Consider the following 17,181-nt stretch of genomic DNA (forward strand, 5'->3'; position numbering starts at 1 on the left):
ACCTCCCAGGGCCACTGGCTGGGGTCTCCATCCCGGCATACCTGGAGGCTGACTCCGTGGGTGCCGATCAGCTGCCTTTCACATGTCGTTCCCTTGCGCTCTCTTCCCCAGCAGAGAAGTGTTCAGCAGTTTGGGGTATGCCCCTGCGTGTCTTGACTCCCGCCCACAGCCCCAGCTCAGGGCAAGCAGCCCCTGAGCCAAGACCTGCAGGAGGCACAGAGCTTCCGCGCCTGGAAGCCGAAGGAAGAGCATTCAAGGTGGCAAGCCTCCTCGAGGTAAGAAGAGGCAGCCCAGCCACGTGCGGCTCAAGCCCTGCTTGGCTGGATCTGAGCGCGCCTCCAGTATGGCAGATCTCCAGCTCTGCTCAGAGGCCCGATCTGGCAGAGTTCCTGGTCTGAGGCTGCTCTGCCCTGGCCGAGCCTTGCCCTGACTTGCCTGGCTGCTAGGCTTCCTGCCATGGAAGGAGCAGGCTCCTTGAGCCTGGGAGATGCCACTGTCGCCTTCCTGGCCTCAGCTCTGCTCCTGCCTTGCCTTTGCACCAGGCGTCCTTGGGGATGGCTTAGGGGCCGGTGGGTTGCACACTGCCAAGGGCTCCAGCAGGGAGAGCTCTGTCAGAGGCAAGGGAAGGGCAAGTGCAGGTCTCCTCCAGCGGTTGCTTGACAGCCCAGACTCAGCGCCGCACGGTGAGCACCAGGCTCCTTGGACCCCTGGCGGGGCTCTGGAGCCCCGCACACCTCGAGTCTGACTCCGTGGGCGCCCAGTAGCTGCCTCACACACGTAGGTTCCCTAGCGCTCTCCTCTCCAGCAGAGACGTGTGCAGGTGGTTGGGTCCTGCACCTGTGTGTCTGGGCTCCTGCCCACAGCCCCAGCTCAGGGGAAGCAGCCCCTGATCCTAGACCGTAAGGAGGGGCAGGGAGCCGGCGCCTGGAAGCCGAGTGAACAGCATGCGGGAATCGAGCTTCCTAGGGGGAAGACGAAGCAGCCCAGCCGCCTTAGGCTGCAAGCCCTGCTTGGGCGGGGTCGAGTGCGCCTCCAGGATGGCAGAGCTCCAGCTCTGCTCAGAGGCCCGATCTGGCAGAGTTCCTGGTGCGAGGCTGCTCTGCCCTGGGCGAACCTTGCCCAGACTTGCCTCGCTGCTAGGCTTCCTACCCAGGAAGGAGCAGCCTTTGCAAAGTTGGGAGACGCCACTGGCGCCTTCCTGGCCTCAGCTCCACTCCTGTATTGCCTTTGCACCTAGGCCCCAGGCGTCCTTTGGGAGGCCTTAGGGGCCGGTGGGTTCCACACTGCCAAGGGCTCCCATAGTGAGAGGTCTGTTCAAGGGAAGGGATGGGTATATTTGGAGTACAATCCTGTATCAGATGTGAGGCCCACACCTTCACCCTGAACGCTCACTCTGAACCCTCACCCCGAACCCTTACCCTCACCCACGCCCTCACCCTGAACCCTCACCCTCACCCTCTCCCTGAACCCTCACCCTCACCCTCTCCCTGAACCCTCACCCTCACCCTCTCCCTGAATCCTCACCCTCATCCTGAATCCTAACCCTCACCCTGAATCCTTACCCTCACCCTCATCCTGAACCCTCACACCTCACCCCTCACCCTAACAAGTTTGGAGGGCTGTTCCACGAACTCTAACCTTTACCCTACCCTAACCGGACCCCCATCCACATCCTAACCCTAACCCACATCATAGTCACGCCCTCAGCCCTATACTTACCCTTGAAGTACCTACCCGCATCTTCTTCATTTTTGACACTTCCCATGCATAACAAAAGACGAGGTTGTAAGGTTTCAAACATGGATCCAAGACCCATTATCCACATAAAAGGGATATAAATACTATGATCACATCATTTAAATCTCTTGCATCACCAAAATACCTCTCCACCACTTATCCAGTCGCCATTGATGGATCACATCTATCTCATACATTTTATAACTTAGCAATCAAATACGCACCAGGACTCTGGGTAATTATAGAGACAAGATTTATTTATACCATAAATATTTCAACAAATTCCACTTTCTACGATGAGTTCAATCTTCACAAAAGTAGGATGAACAGCACCTGTTTCCACTAGGATCCATAGAGCGTGAAAATCTTAATGATGACCACCAGAAAGGTCAGCACGGTTGATATCACAGATTTTTCAGTGTTCCAATACAAGTTCTACCCAAATCCATAAAGAAAGACATACGCATAGGAAACTACAAATTGAAAGCAAGTCTATTGAGATAAATATTGGACATCAATTGTATGAATCTTTAAGGCATAACTGCAGACATTCTTCAGACATTCTTCAAATTCATAGAATGACAACAAAGTATGGCTACGTACAATCCATTCGGTTTTATGAACCACTCATGAATAACCTCACAAGCCATTTGAAACCAGATGACAATTTCAAATAGCTTTGATCTACAAACAAGGCTGTGAGACAGAAAGTTAAAATCGAAATACATGAAGTAAATCCTCAATAGATATGAAAACATCCCATGGTAGTGAAGTCAATTAGCATTAGTTATTAGGGCTTTCATGCACAGACTCATCTCTGATCGATGTGATCCCAATTCATATTTGGCAAAAAATACGAAAGCTGATCTTAACAGTCATATTATTTTTCTTTGTACCCCTAAAAAGAAAAATGAACATGAAAAACTAAATTAAGCTTGGAGGCTCACATTTCCCAATCGGTATACAAAGCAACAGCATGTCAAACTTTCTAATTCACATATGCATTTAAATGAAATTGGATGAAATACCCCTAAATAAACACATACTTCTATGCCCAATGTTTCACAAGGCAGAAAACGCTCAATGAATGAAACTGAGAGGGTAACAGCCAGGAAGGCCAGGGGTCTCCAAAGGGAGGAAATGGGGTGCAAGTGTCAGACAGTTGTTATCTGTCACTTCCGAGGCAGGAGGAAACAAGCTGTTATCTTTTTTCCCCTTCTTGATACAAATTTAAACAGAGATTTTCTCTTACAATTCTGTGTTGCTATAATGACACCTGGTTCCGCCTGAACTTCACTTTTCTCATACTTTGAGCTGACCAAGGCATTTTTCTCATGGAAAGGTTTGCCTTAAGCTATGTGAATGTACTATGTATTTACCCTAGACTCTATCTTCAAGTAGGTTCTGCCTAAAGGCTCAGAACTGACTTGACAAACCAATATGCTTTACTCATACATGGCTCTCCTGATCTATGTGAATGAAGCTATCCATTTGCTCATATCAATCGTTTTATGGCCCAGGATGACTCACCTGGTGCCACGGTCATCTCCATATATCTTGTGGGTGAGGGGTCTGCTGCCATTCCTTTCTCTAATGAGTAGACTGCTAGTAGCTAGATAACATCCAGCCAAAGATGAGTAGGGGGGCACTCTTTCTGCCCCCTTCTGATGTCTATGTCAGAAGCTTTCTCTCTTTTATACTTTAATAAAACGTTGGGACACAAAAGCTCTGACTGATCAACCCTCATCACTGGCCCCGGGTTGAATTCTTCCTCTAAGGAGCCCAAGAATTCAAGCATCTTTCATGGTTAGACAACAACCTTTCCAAACAATGGTCTTTTCAAAAAAAAAAATGATGATAAGTGATGAGTATGCATATGTCTACGAATGAAATGGGACCTATATGTCAAACCACATAAAAATATATCTTCCCTCAACATACATATAACACAACCAGGCCTTCACATGCATCGATTCTCCAACTATCAAGTCATACAAATATGGATGTAAAATATCACAATACATTCCAAAGTTTAAAAGTGATGGATATTGACTTTCGCCCGCTGGTGCTTCTTTTTATGTCATCTCCATTATATTAGCTATGACAACGAATCATGTGCTGTGCGAAGTCACTTACATTGTGTCCAACTCCTTGGGATCATATGGACTAGGCCCCACCAGGCTCCTCTCTCCATGAGATTCTCTAGGCAAAGATACTGGAGGGGGTTGCCATGCTCTCCCTCAGGAGATCTTCCTGCCCCAGGGATGGAATCCATACCTCCCATGTCTCCTGCATGGGTATGTTCTGCATGTTCTTTACCACTAGAACCACCTGGGAAGCCCCAAGACACATGAACATCAGTGGATTTGGGGATCCACGGGGCATATACAGAACCATTCCTCCAACAAAACTGAAGAATGACTTTAAAATCTCAAACAAAACATGAGTATATGTGTTCACAAACTTCATGGAGCAAGGGTTTCTTCGATCTGAAAACTGGCATCGATGAAGGACTGTGTGAAGAATACTTCAAAGTCTATTTGGCAAACACAGCCTACGTTGGCTATATTTAGTCCTCAGTTGAATGGAATGTCATGAGTACTGGTCATTTCAAATAAGTAGCCTATGACGCTGTTTACACTTATTGGGACGCGTGGTATACCACATTCACACATTTCAGTAGCATTGGTGCAAAAACGATACATTTCTCAGGGGAAGCTTCTACATGGACTCCTGGGATCAGAGCTCTAACTCATACACACATACTTTTCCTTTTAAAATGATCCTGCATGATAAGCAAACAAAACACTGGATGAACACCTAGACGGTGAGCTCTGTACTAAATGATTTTAAAGCCAGTAGATGGAATGAGCTGATGAGGAAGACTACAAACGAGTCATCTTCTTCAACTTGGTCAAACCGCTCATAGTCATACAAGTGAATGAAAAGTTGAGCCTGTTGTCATTAAATCTGTTTAAAAGAAATAGAATAATAAAACAAATTAGTAACTCTTATTTTCTTAATAAACATTGTATTATTTCTGCACAGCTTTGTTACTGGCATGAATAGAATATCTACAATAATAACTTGTCACAGTGAAATGGATTCACATTCGATATCGATTCACATCTATAATTGATGCCATAGCTGTTTGATACTATTGCTTGAATGAATGCAACTTATGTGACTTCACAAACTACAAACACGACTAACATAATAGGTATTAAAAAACCTTGAGTGACATGAGCGTGAAGACTTAGTAGAGTTGCTCTCAAGAATAATGATACTATTATTCGCTCTAGCCATAGTACTGGAATCTGTACATTAACACCCCTGCAAAACAAAAGGAAAGGATAGAATAATAATAAAGGAACTTCATAACTATATTCCTACTGTAAACATTCAACACTATGTTTTCTTTTAAACTGACTTTCATATTTGGTCTACTGTAACCTCTTCTGTGTTCATTTTATGCTAAACTTATTGCTAACAGTAAAATTACCATACGAGCTCTAATTAATTTTTTTTTTTTACTTGCAAAGCTACTGATAGAACCAAAGGCCAATATCTACATCAAACAGGAGAAACGGAATGGAAACTGTAAACAATTTTATGGAAGAACATTTCCGTGCTCCTATTCAGTCAAATGGGCATTCAAAAGGATGTGATTTTTCTGAAAGTTTATTTCAGAAACTTGGAATTGGATGACTGCAAACAATAAAACTAACAATATATTGATACATAATATTAATAATATACAGTGGGTCATTCTTTTTTTATTCTGCCACAGCTAACAGACAGAAAGTCAGTTGTCATAACTACTACTAACATAAGACCCTCACCGATAAGTGAAGATATATAGGAAAATCCATAATAGCTCTAAAAACCATCAAAGATAAAATGGTAATTAAAAAATACACTGACAGTTTAGCTGGTATAAGAAACAGGATGATTATGAAAGCAAAGCCAACAATCATGGATAGGCCATGGAAGCCCGTGGCTGTCACCAGTGTTGACTTATATCCTTCATCTGAGGTTGTTAAAAGTGCTTGGTAAAATCCAGAGGTTTGCAGCAGTGGTAACCTCCTGAACAGACTGAAATAAAAAGGGTTTCCAGAATATCCTGATGATTTCCATCTACTAGGCTGTGATGAGCTCAAGCAATGCATACTCCAGAGGACAGAAGACAGACAGGTTGGGAACACGTCTACTGCACTTACGGAGAAAGGGAATGTTGCTGCTCAGCCTAGTACAAGTGTAGAAGCAACACCTTGGTGATTCGACCTTTAAAGACTCGATACATATGAGAACGACTGGTATGAATAAACCTTCAGAAGTGCTTTCTCAGACCTCCTCCCATCATAAGCACAAGCATAATGAAAACACTGAGTTTTCATGGTCTCACCCAAAATAAGACTCACTTATGGCTTTGCTTTGAGAATAGTTGAACTACTCATTGTTCAAGAGAAATGATCCTTTCTTCTCTGAAGATTTGTGAATCATTCACAGGGTGTGGTGAATAAACTACTTAGGGGTCTAATACATAAAAATGCAATAGGCTAAGCACAGAGATGTTTTTCTCCCTTTCTCAAAGGATGGAATGGAACATTTTGTATTTGCACTGATTTTATGTCTTGACTTCATGTACAATTATATACTGATTTTTTTAGTTGACATACAATAGGACTAAAAATATTGATATAATACTGATAACTCATGTTGGTATGTGTGGTTGTCACATAGGATTCACAGGAGATTTAAATTCACAGTTGTCAACGTAAAGGATGAATGCTATTTAGCTTCTTCGTGAATCTAGACCATGAATGAAGAGTTTTCCTCAACATATTTCACTGAGAGAAATACAAGGATGATAGGCATAATACTATGCTTCGACTCATGGATATCTAAGCATTGCTCACAATACAGATCTGATTTTCAACATCAGGGTTCTTTCAGTGTCCTTGAACAGCATTTGTTTTTCTGTATACAGAAGAAAAAACTCATGAGTATCAAACTGGTTCACATAAAACATGTGTATGAATTGTTATCTTCCTGAACCAGGGATCAAACCCACATCACTTCCCCCTCCTGCACTGGTAGGCAGATTTTTTATTTATCAACTGTGCCACCTAGGAATCGACATACATTTCAAGGACCACTGCCATCAGCTTCTACTGTTCATGACCAAAGTAGGAGAAACAATATTGGAAGAAGTACTCATAAGGGTACTCATAGGAAGTACTCATAAGTCAAGGAACTGTTATACTGGGTACTCTCGTTGTTACTGGGACAAGTCAGTTCCTCCGATGATGATGGGTATAACTGAAAAATTATTACAAATGCATGGGCTGCGATGTCTACGTGATAAATGTGTTCCTCTTATACTATTGCTTCAGGGATGCCTACTTCAGCATGAAGGAATGCACTTCAAGGGATGCCCGCTATTCCAGCTCAAGCAACAGATAGTGAAGTGCAGATCATTGTCCTTTGTTGAAAATAATCAGCACTTTGTCAACATAGGGAACATGCCAGAGGAACCCTTGGGATGGAACTCTAAAAACAGGTTGGGCCCTCTTTTTGCCAAGCCCTGCGATAAAATACAAATCAGAAAAAGAAAAATAGCATCGGTTTTGTCAGGACTTCCTCATCTTTTCTTTCTCGGTAGCAGGAAGCAGACATTGAGGCCAGAGGACTGCAGGATTTCATTGTGAACTAACGTTGGGTGGGGTGGAAGCTCATCACTCTAGTAAGAATGTGGTTCAATAAAATGGAATTTCATTCACTTCATGGACATAGAGTTCTATAATCCTTCATTAAGGAATTCAATAAGCTATATTTCCTTACACCTTCACAATCTCTTGGTTTACGAGAACATCAATTGCTAGTCCAGCACTTATACAATGAGTGTTACAGGTAGTATGAATGTATAAATGATGATGAGCAATGACAGGAAGTTTATTTAATCTCTGTTTGAATTCTTGATTTTTTATATAATTTTTTATAATATCCTTACAGATGTGAATATTTTACTGACATGTATAAATACACGTTGAGTAGTGCTATGATAACTCATAGGGTTGGCACAATAAATATCATGGTTACTATGTGCTTTTCATATATTCCTTTTGAGATTCTCTTCCATAATACATTATCATAAGATATTTAATAGTTTCCTAAACTGTACAGTAGGTCCTTGTGGCTTCTTTTATATATAGTAATGTACTTGTTAATAATTCAAACAAAAACTGGTACACAAATACTCATAGTGACATTCACAATAGCTCAAAGGTAGAACTCATTCAAGTGTCCGTTGGTGGGAGACTGAATATGCAACACAAGGTATATTCAGAAGCTTGAACGGTATTCCACCATACGAAAAAGTACATTAAATGGTGCTGCCACTCTGCAAGACATTACAGAAATGACTCCAAAACAAACACATGGAATAAATACATAGTTCAATTCCAATTCAAGCTATGTACCCAAAAGGATTGGGAAAGGGGGCTGAAAAAATGGATACTTCTTCCGTCATACTCACAACAGCATGATTCACACTGGCAAACAAACAGAAGTGATCTAAGTGTCCATGGCAGCCAATTCCATAAACAAACTGTGGTATACACACAATGGAATCTGATTCGGCCCTTCAAAGTCAGTAATTCTGACAATGCGACAATGTGGACAAACCTTATGGTCATTAGATCATGTGAAATAAACCAGACCAAGAAAAGACAAACGTTCTGTGATTCCACTCATATGAGATATCCAAACAAGTCAAATCTGTCAGAAATAGCAGAGAGTGATTCCGACCGATCGAAAAGAGTTCATGTTTCATGGACCTCAGTTTCCCTTGGAAAAACTGACTTCCCGTGATATCTCCAAAACCAATTAGACAAATAATTGGAAGCTATATCCAGTCAAATGAATGTAGACATAATGTTATATACAGTGTACACCAAACTCACTCAAACTTCTTAACAGACAAAAGGCAAAACTGTATCTATGGTACCTCAGCTTAGCTTAAAACTGTATCTACAGTACCTCACTTCTGCTTATAAAATTTAACAACAACAACAACAACACACTAAAGTCTATCCAAAAAAGGATATAAAACATATATAACATTAACTTTAAAGGATTAGACATTGAAACTGTGAAAAACCTTATTCACAAAACTTAAACACAAGCCACAGGAAAATATATTTATAAAATACATATCTGATAAAGGATTGTACTCCAAATATACCAAAAAATCTAGAACAATCTCATAAAAAATGTATACACCTAAACACCTGTCCTACAAAAATATAAAGATAGTAAATAAGCCTATCAAAAAGACTCAAAATCACATATCATTAGGAAATTACAAACTAAAATAACAGTGAGGTAGCACTGCACACCTATTAGATCCAGTAAACTCAAAAAAAAAAAACGGGGGTAGGGCACAACTTCTCCGGTGGCTCAGTGGTAAAGAATCTGCCTGACAATGCAAGACACTCTAGTTTGATCCCTTACCCCAGAAGATCCCACATGCCACAGAGAAACATAGCTGGATTTTTCCACAGCTAAACAAAGCTCACCTGTGACCTGAATACTATATGGCTAGCACTTACTAAACAGCTTTGAAAACGTCCAGACAAAAAGTATCACATGATTATATACAACAGCTCTACTTGTAATAACTAAAAACTTTCAAATATCAGGATGTCTTCAGTAGATGACAGTGTAAACAAATGGGGATACATCCAAAGTGAAGGGGAGCAAATGCTACCACAAAATATACCACCTCAGCATGAGAATTAGTGGGACCCAATTAACTTTTTTTTTTAGAGGACACATGATCATCTCTGAAACCCAAGTTCAAGACAGCTCTTCTGTGAGTCACATTTACCAGAGAAATCTCATTTCAAAGGAATCCTCTCTATATGCCAGATAGAAGGATGAGACACAGTCTTTTGAAACTCTTTTTTCTTTTCTATCGATAGGGAAAGCTAAGCCGTAAATCTGCACAACAACCATACCCTTCCTTTCCTTTGGTTGTATCTGTAAAATATTTGTTTCTTTTTTAATTTGGCTGCGCCAGGTCAACCTTCATTGAGGTAAGCCAGATATTTAGCTACAACATGCAAATTCTCCTTTGTGGCATGGGAGATCTAGCTCTTGGATCAGGGAATGAACCTGGGCCTCCTTCTTTGGGAGTGTCCAGTCTCAGCCACTGGACCACCAGAAAGTGCCTGTTTTGTTTTCAGATGAAGATGGAATCTAAGGTGATATCTTGGGCCATTTCAGTCACTGACTCAGTTTCCTGAGTTTCTCCAAAGCACGCACAAGGTGCACATTATTAAACTGGTTTGCAAAACAAGAAAAGGTTGTCTGCTACAACACTGTATGCTTACAAATATCTAAATGGTAAATGGCATATTATTTATTTTTAATTACTATGGGGGGGGGGAAAGAATGCAGGATTCATACATGTTACCACATGAATAAATATTAAAACCATCTTCAGTGAAAAAGAAATCCACATCGAAAAGGCCACCCAGAACCCTTATTCACCATGTCTGCTTTCAATCCATCAAGTTTGTCCAAATAACTGAAAATCTCAGTAACACTCTAAATAAAGAAAAAAGGATGACGATGGAAACAAAAGATATATTCATACACTTGAACAATTGCTAAAAGTGGAAGTGGGGCAGTGGATTACATTATAATGTAGGTACCATATGATTTCCTGATTTTGGAGATTATGTGCTGGTTCTGCAGAAGGTACCCATTTTGGATAAAACACATAGAGTATTTTAGATGATGTGGCAAATGCTAGCACTTGTTCCCATTGCTAGGCATTTTCTGTACATTTTAAATGACTGGAAAGTATACTAGGTTTCAAAACAACCATGTCAATACCACAAAAGAAATTTAGAGCAGACAGGCAGGAAACTTTCTGATACAGGCCAAGACTTACCCAGATGAAGTTCAAGGGAAGCTGCGATGCTCACTGCCCGTGAAGGAGTCCACGTGGAATGAAGAAGTAGTGTGGGAAGTCTATTAGTAACCACCATGTCTTGGGTCCTCCGGATGACCTACTGCAGGAGAAACAGATCTTACAGATAAAATGTTCCACATCACTTCACAAAAAGTTGTTAGACTACATTCAGTAAAGCTGAATCATTTTGGATTAATTTACAATCATAAAATACTACCCTTTACAGTCCAAAAATCACTTGCATTTCTATACACTAATAACAATCAGGAAAAAAATATTAAGAAAATCCCACTTAAATAAAACATCTAGCAACAAACTTAATCAAGAACATAAAAAACCAGTAGTCAGAAAACTAGAAGGCACTGATAAAGAAACCAAAGAAAATACAAACACACAGAAAATTATTCCACGCTCATGCACTGGAACAATGAGGAATTAAAAGGTCCATTCCAACCAAAGTCATCAACAAATACACGGACTGCAATCACAAAATAATATTCAATGGCATTTTTCACAGAAATAGAAATATTCCTAATATTAGGCTGCTACTGTTGAACAGGACCTTAAACGGCCAAAAAGACTCTGAGAAAGAGGAACACAGCTGGAGGCATCTTCCTATCCCTCTTCAAACTACATCACGGAGCTGTAGTGACCACCACAGTGAGGAACTGGCAGGAACACAGACACATGGACTCCAGGAGAGAATAGAGAGCCCAGAAACGAACCCACCTGTACATGGTCAGTTCCTGAAAATCAAACCAGGAACGAGCGAAGAGGAAAGGACAGTCTTCTCAAGAAACAGTGACAGGAAAATGGCCACCTACACGGAAGAACATCAGTGTTCATCCTCTACATCATCTAACGCAAATCTAACTGAAAACCCACCGCTTTGCACACGGAGCTCTTTCCCCCTGAGTCCTCTGAGATGGACCTCCAGTCAGCCCTCAGCTGGACACAGGAAACGTCTACTCCATCCTCATTTTTCGCTCTTGCAGCGCCTCCCTGCTGGTGGGCACTGAGGCAACCCTGCTCCTCTCAGCCTGGATGCAGCCCTGTTATCCAGAAGCCTGAGCCCTGATGGTCCTGAGGAGACAAAGCTCCCGCCAGCTGCTCACGGAGCAGAGTCTAAAGGCAAAGCGTCCTGGGCCCGCGGGTCAGAGGGGCCTTTGGCGCCCCCTGCGGGCCACAAGAGAAGAGCGGGCAGCCCGGTGCTCACAGACCTCAGAGGGCTCACCCAGAAGCAGCTCTGCTGCGAGCACTCAGACTGGAAGCCCAAACTGAAATGGAGCAGAATAGCTCCATGACCCTCCGCAAAACATGGCTAAGGAACAATCAGAGCCTGCATGGAATGCAGCCATAAAAAGGAACACATTTGAGTTTGTTCTAATAAAGGGGAGGGAAGTCAGTCAAAGAGAGAAAAACATGGAATCTAGAAGGATGGTACTGACGAGTCTGTTCACAGAGCAGCAATGGAGGTGCAGACATAGAGAACAGACTTACAGACGAGGGTGGGGAACAAGAGGGAGAGGGTGAGATGAATGGAGAGAGCAGCATGGATGCAGGTACACCTACATTTGTAAATAGACAACCAATGGGAATTTGCTGTATGATTCAGGGAACTCAAACTGGGGCTCAGTAGTAACCTGGAGAGGTGGGAATGCGTGCGAGGTGGGAGGGAGATTCAAGAGCAAGAGGACATAGGTACACCTAATGTGGATGTATGACAAATCAAACCAATATTGTAAAGCAATGATCAATCAACTAAAAAGAAATAACTTTAAAAAAATCTGAACATAAACACAAACTTTGCAACAAGGTAACTCCATTTTAAAAACTATAGAATTTTAGAAAACTACTAAAGTTCTACATGACCTTTGGTCTGGTAATCAGGTCTAACATACACAAAACAAGCCAACTTACCAAATTATGAATATAAATTAGTTAAAACATTGCCTTTTATCATTTCATACATTTACCCCGTGGAGGACCTTACTCGAGAGAACCAAAAACAAACTGTTAAATGAACCACGGACCACCCACCCTGGCCAGGCAACAGAGAAAAGAAAACACTTGCAGGAGTCATCTTACAACAGGAGGCCCTGGGAAGGAACAAGGAACGAACAAGCTACCACCAACCAGAATTCTGGAGAGGTCAGGTGATGGGAGGCTCCAGTTCAGAGGTCCTACCAACCTCCCAGGATCCACATTGCTGGAATCCATCTCAGCTGAGTGATGCGTGTGCCCCCAAGAGAGATCCCAATTCAGAATGCCTGGCAAGAGACAAACCAGAAATTAACCCAATGACCATAAAACCTGAGACTGTGAGCCACGTGACAGAGTGGTTCTCTCCGTTTCCCTCACCCTCCTGCCCTCCACCCCGGCAGCCCTTCCCAATAAAGCCTCTCGCTTGGACAGCACTCCTCTCCTCAGACAACTCATTGCCCAGTGTCAGACAAGAACTCACTCTCAAGCCCTGGGAAGGGATCCCCCTTCCTTCATCAAAAGCAATATCCAGGAGAAAATATCTTCAAAACGTTATCTTGTAGAGAAGGAAATGGCAATGGCAGCCCGCTCCAGTACCATTGCCTGGAGAATCCCATGGACAGAGAAGCCTGGTAGGCTGCAACCCCGGGGTCACTAAGAGACGGACACGACTTCACTGAGTGACTTCACTTTCACTTTTCACTTTCATGCACTGGAGAAGGACATGGCAACCCACTCCAGTGTTCTTGCCTGGAGAATCCCAGGGACAGAGGAGCCTGGTAGGCTGCTGTCTATGGGGTCGCGCAGAGTCAGGCACGACTGAAGCGACGCAGCCGCAGCAGCAGCAGCAGCAGCAGCAGAGAAGGAAATGGCACCACCTGCAGTACTCTGGTCTCAGAAATCCCAGGGATAGAGGAGCTTGGTGGGCTACAGTCCAAAAGCAGGGCATTTCTGATGGGAGGAAACAGTCCCAGGGAAGCTGAGCTGCTCACCAAAGGCCCCAGAGCTTTGGATAGCACACCAGAGCTGGGGCTGAGGATTCCCAGCTGCCATGCCTCTTGATCCTGGCCTCTTTCACTAGATACATGTGTGGAAAACTAGAATCTAAAATATGCCCTGGTGGTTCCATAGTAAAGAATCCACCTGCCAGTGCTGGAGATGCATGTGCGATCCCTAGGATGGGAAGATCCCACATCCTATGGAGCCCGTGTGCCACAACAGCCGAGCGAGCCTGTGCTCTAGATCCTGGAAGCCACGATGCCGAGTTCACATGCTGCAGCCACTGAAGCCCGTGAGCCTGTGCCCCTCAACAAGAGGAGACACTGCAGTGAGAAGCCTGCAAACCACTAGTTATGGCCCATGCTCACCAAAACTAGAGAAAAGCCCACACACAAAGATGCAACACAGCCAACAATCAATAAAACTGTTTTCCTAAAAAAATGCATATCTGACAAAGAAACTGTACTCAAATTGTCCAAGAACACTAGAGCAAACAAGCCCATTCATAATTGGTAGTGACTGAAATAGGCCACTGAGGGTATACTGATAGTAAACTATCATAGAAAAACATACTCAAGATACTGGTGCAATGCATGCAGAGCCCCCTTTGAAAGACAATCTGACAGGTTTTTTTTTTTCAGTAACCACATGGGACAAGCACTGAATTCTGTGTATGACAAGCGGTGGAAGCCAGGTATCTTACCATTGGAAGGCAAAGTTACAGATAAACAAAAGGAAACGTTACAATGTCCATGTCGTGGTGGATCAGGTTGGAGACATCACAAATTACCTTTAACTGAATATGTTCAAAGGTGAGCATATTGAGCTCCTACATGTATGTTTTAAATATCATTCTCTAATAAAAGGGAACAGGAAACATCTCTGATGGCCCAGTGGTAAAGAATCTGCCTACCGATGCAGGGAACACGGGTTCAATCCCTGTGTAGAAGATTCCACACACCCAGGGACAACGAAGCCCTTGAACAACTCTTGAAGTTTGCATGCTCCAGAGCCCAAGTTCTGCAAACAGAGAAAGCACTGCAATGAGAAGCCATGGCACAGCAACTAGAGGGTAGCCTCTGCTCACTACAACTAGACAAACGAGCAATAAAGACCCAGCACAGTCAAAAATAATGTAATGTTTAAAAAAAGGACAGTTCTTTGAAGAAATGACTGAGACTAGGGGTGAGACTGTAAATATATGAGCCAGGGTCATCTTAAATTATGAGAAATTAAAGAAACTAAAGACAACTATCAAGCTGTCCAAACTGATACAAATGAATGATGACACAGTGTTATCTGTATACACCAGCAAATAACAATCTGAAAGGGAATTTAAACAAACAATTCCCTTTCAATCATATCAACAGTAATAAAAGACTTTGCTATGGACAGAATGAGGATGACAAGACTGGCACACTGGAAATGATACATGATTGCTGAAAAATACCCTAAAGACATGGACAGATACTCCATAGTGATGAAAAGGCTTCAGTTGGCAATACCGTGGAAGGCATCTTCAATCTGAAATGAAGATTCAATATGAATTACAAAAGGCTGAAACGTGGCTGCTAAACCACAAAAGATGCCAGCATTCTCGGCCTCCAGAGAATTCAATCCAGGGCAAGTGAAGAAGCTTGATGGCTCAGAGGTTTTCTGTTTAAAAGTTTTATTAAAGTATAAAAGAGATCGAGAGAGCTGCTGACATAGACATTAAAAGGGGGAAGAAAGAGTACCCCCTGCTAGTCTTTAGCCAGATGTTATAGAGCCACTAGCAGTCTGCTAATGAAAGAAAGACAATGTCTCAGAGAGTGGCACCAGGCCCCTCACCCACAGCAAGCATTGAGATAACATTGGCAGCAGATGAGTCATCCCAGGCCATAAAATGATGGACATGAATCTTGAAGAAAGGCAGATTTCCAAGCAAATATATAGTTTCATTCACATAGATTAAGAGAACAAGGTATGAGTAAAACATACTGGTTTGTCAAGTCGTTTCTGAGCCTTTAGGGGGAAGTGACCTGAAGACAGAGCCTTGGGTAAATACATAGCACATTAGCATACCTTAAGACAAACATTTCCATAAGAAAAATGCATTGCTTAGTTCAAGGTTTGAGAAAAGTTAAATTCAGGTGGAGCCAGGAGTGGTCATGGCAACACAGAATTTTCAGAGAAACCTCCTTTTAAATTTGTATCAAGATGGAGAAAAAAAAATGCAGCACTCTTTTGTCTCCTCCTGCCTCTTAAGACAGAGAAAAAAACGTCTGACACTTGCAGTCTATTTTCTCTGGCTGGAGACCCCTGGCCTTCCTGCCTGTTATCCTCTCCAGGCCTGTAGGAAGCAACACACTAGGCTGCTTGGGAAAACCGCGCGGGTCTGAGCTTTATGCAAAGGGGTAAAGCGGCAAAACCCTTGGCCCCAAAGGCGAGGCTTTTCTGCGACCGCCATTTTAGTCGGCTCCGAGACTGCAAACAAAGAGGGCAGAATACATGGTTCCCTGCTCCACCCAGTCCGAGTTCCCTTACCTGTGGCCCACAGCCCTGCGCTCTACTCGCTGGATGCCAATCGACGGGGACCCAGGAGCCCACGAAACGAGCATTCCCAGCTGCAATGGCGAGCCCTGAGAGCACAACTGGGAAGCCTGGCCCCGGACGCGCCGCCATGTTCATCCCACCCCAGACCCGCTCACGTGAGCCGCGCTCCTGACCAGCCGCCCAGGCTCGCCCCGCCCCCGACGCGCTCACGGTGCGCCCCACCCCCACGCCCCCTTCCAGGACAGGCCCGCGGGACCGCGACTGCCTCCAGGTGAAACACAAGGACAAGCAAATCCACCCCACCGAGACAATCCAAGCTTTTTCTCAGCTGATCTGTCTATGATTTAGGGATAAAACTATGACTATAGAAAGCAAAGATGACCTAGGACAGCCATGATAGTCTATAGAGCCAGACCCTGGCGGGCAGAGGCTTGAAGAGGGTCCGGGAGCTCTGTCAGAACAGCAAGCCTCTGTAGCGTAGCGGTTAGGTGCACTGGTGAGCAGGCAGACGATGGTCTGTAAGTCAGGAGTTCAAGTCTGCAGCTTAACTCTTTTGCTCTTAGGGGGCGGGGGACAGCAACAGGCGGGACTTAGACCAGAAACGTTTATTTTTATTTTAGAGGTTTATTGTTTAGCTTAGGGTTAGGGTTCGGGCAACCCCCCAACTTGTTCAGGTTCGGGTTCAGGGTTAGGGTTAGAATTTGGGGATCCCCCCTCTTCTAAGAGTTCGGGTTTGGGTTAGGGTTCATGTCAGGGTCAGGGTTCGGGTTACGGTTAGGGTTAGCATTAGTGTTGGGGTTACAGCTTAAAGTGAGCCCTAATAGGGCCCATAGTTCTTTATTAGCCTGCCCTGGCGGGCCGAGGCTTGAAGAGGGTTCGGGAGCCCTGCTGAAAGCAGTAAGCCTCTGTGGCATAGGGGTTAGGCGGGCCAGTAGGCAGGCAGA

At 43.6% G+C, this 17,181-nt stretch overlaps 1 long non-coding RNA gene across 2 annotated transcripts; it reads right to left on the minus strand.

The window, feature by feature from the left end:
- Positions 1-1,966: 1,966 nt before the first annotated feature.
- Positions 1,967-16,399, minus strand: LOC138422542 (uncharacterized). Of its 2 annotated transcripts, XR_011249916.1 has the most exons (5): positions 16,229-16,394; positions 14,616-14,722; positions 12,857-12,990; positions 10,700-10,820; positions 1,968-4,707 (listed from the first exon to the last, which is right to left on the minus strand). It is a non-coding gene; the product is annotated as an uncharacterized lncRNA (long non-coding RNA). The 2 variants fall into 2 exon arrangements; XR_011249915.1 differs by lacking the exon at positions 14,616-14,722 and having other exon boundaries at positions 1,967-4,707; positions 16,229-16,399.
- Positions 16,400-17,181: the final 782 nt, after the last annotated feature.

The sequence above is a fragment of the Ovis canadensis genome, chromosome 17 (assembly GCF_042477335.2).
Source record: "Ovis canadensis isolate MfBH-ARS-UI-01 breed Bighorn chromosome 17, ARS-UI_OviCan_v2, whole genome shotgun sequence".
Lineage (NCBI taxonomy): Eukaryota > Metazoa > Chordata > Mammalia > Artiodactyla > Bovidae > Ovis > Ovis canadensis.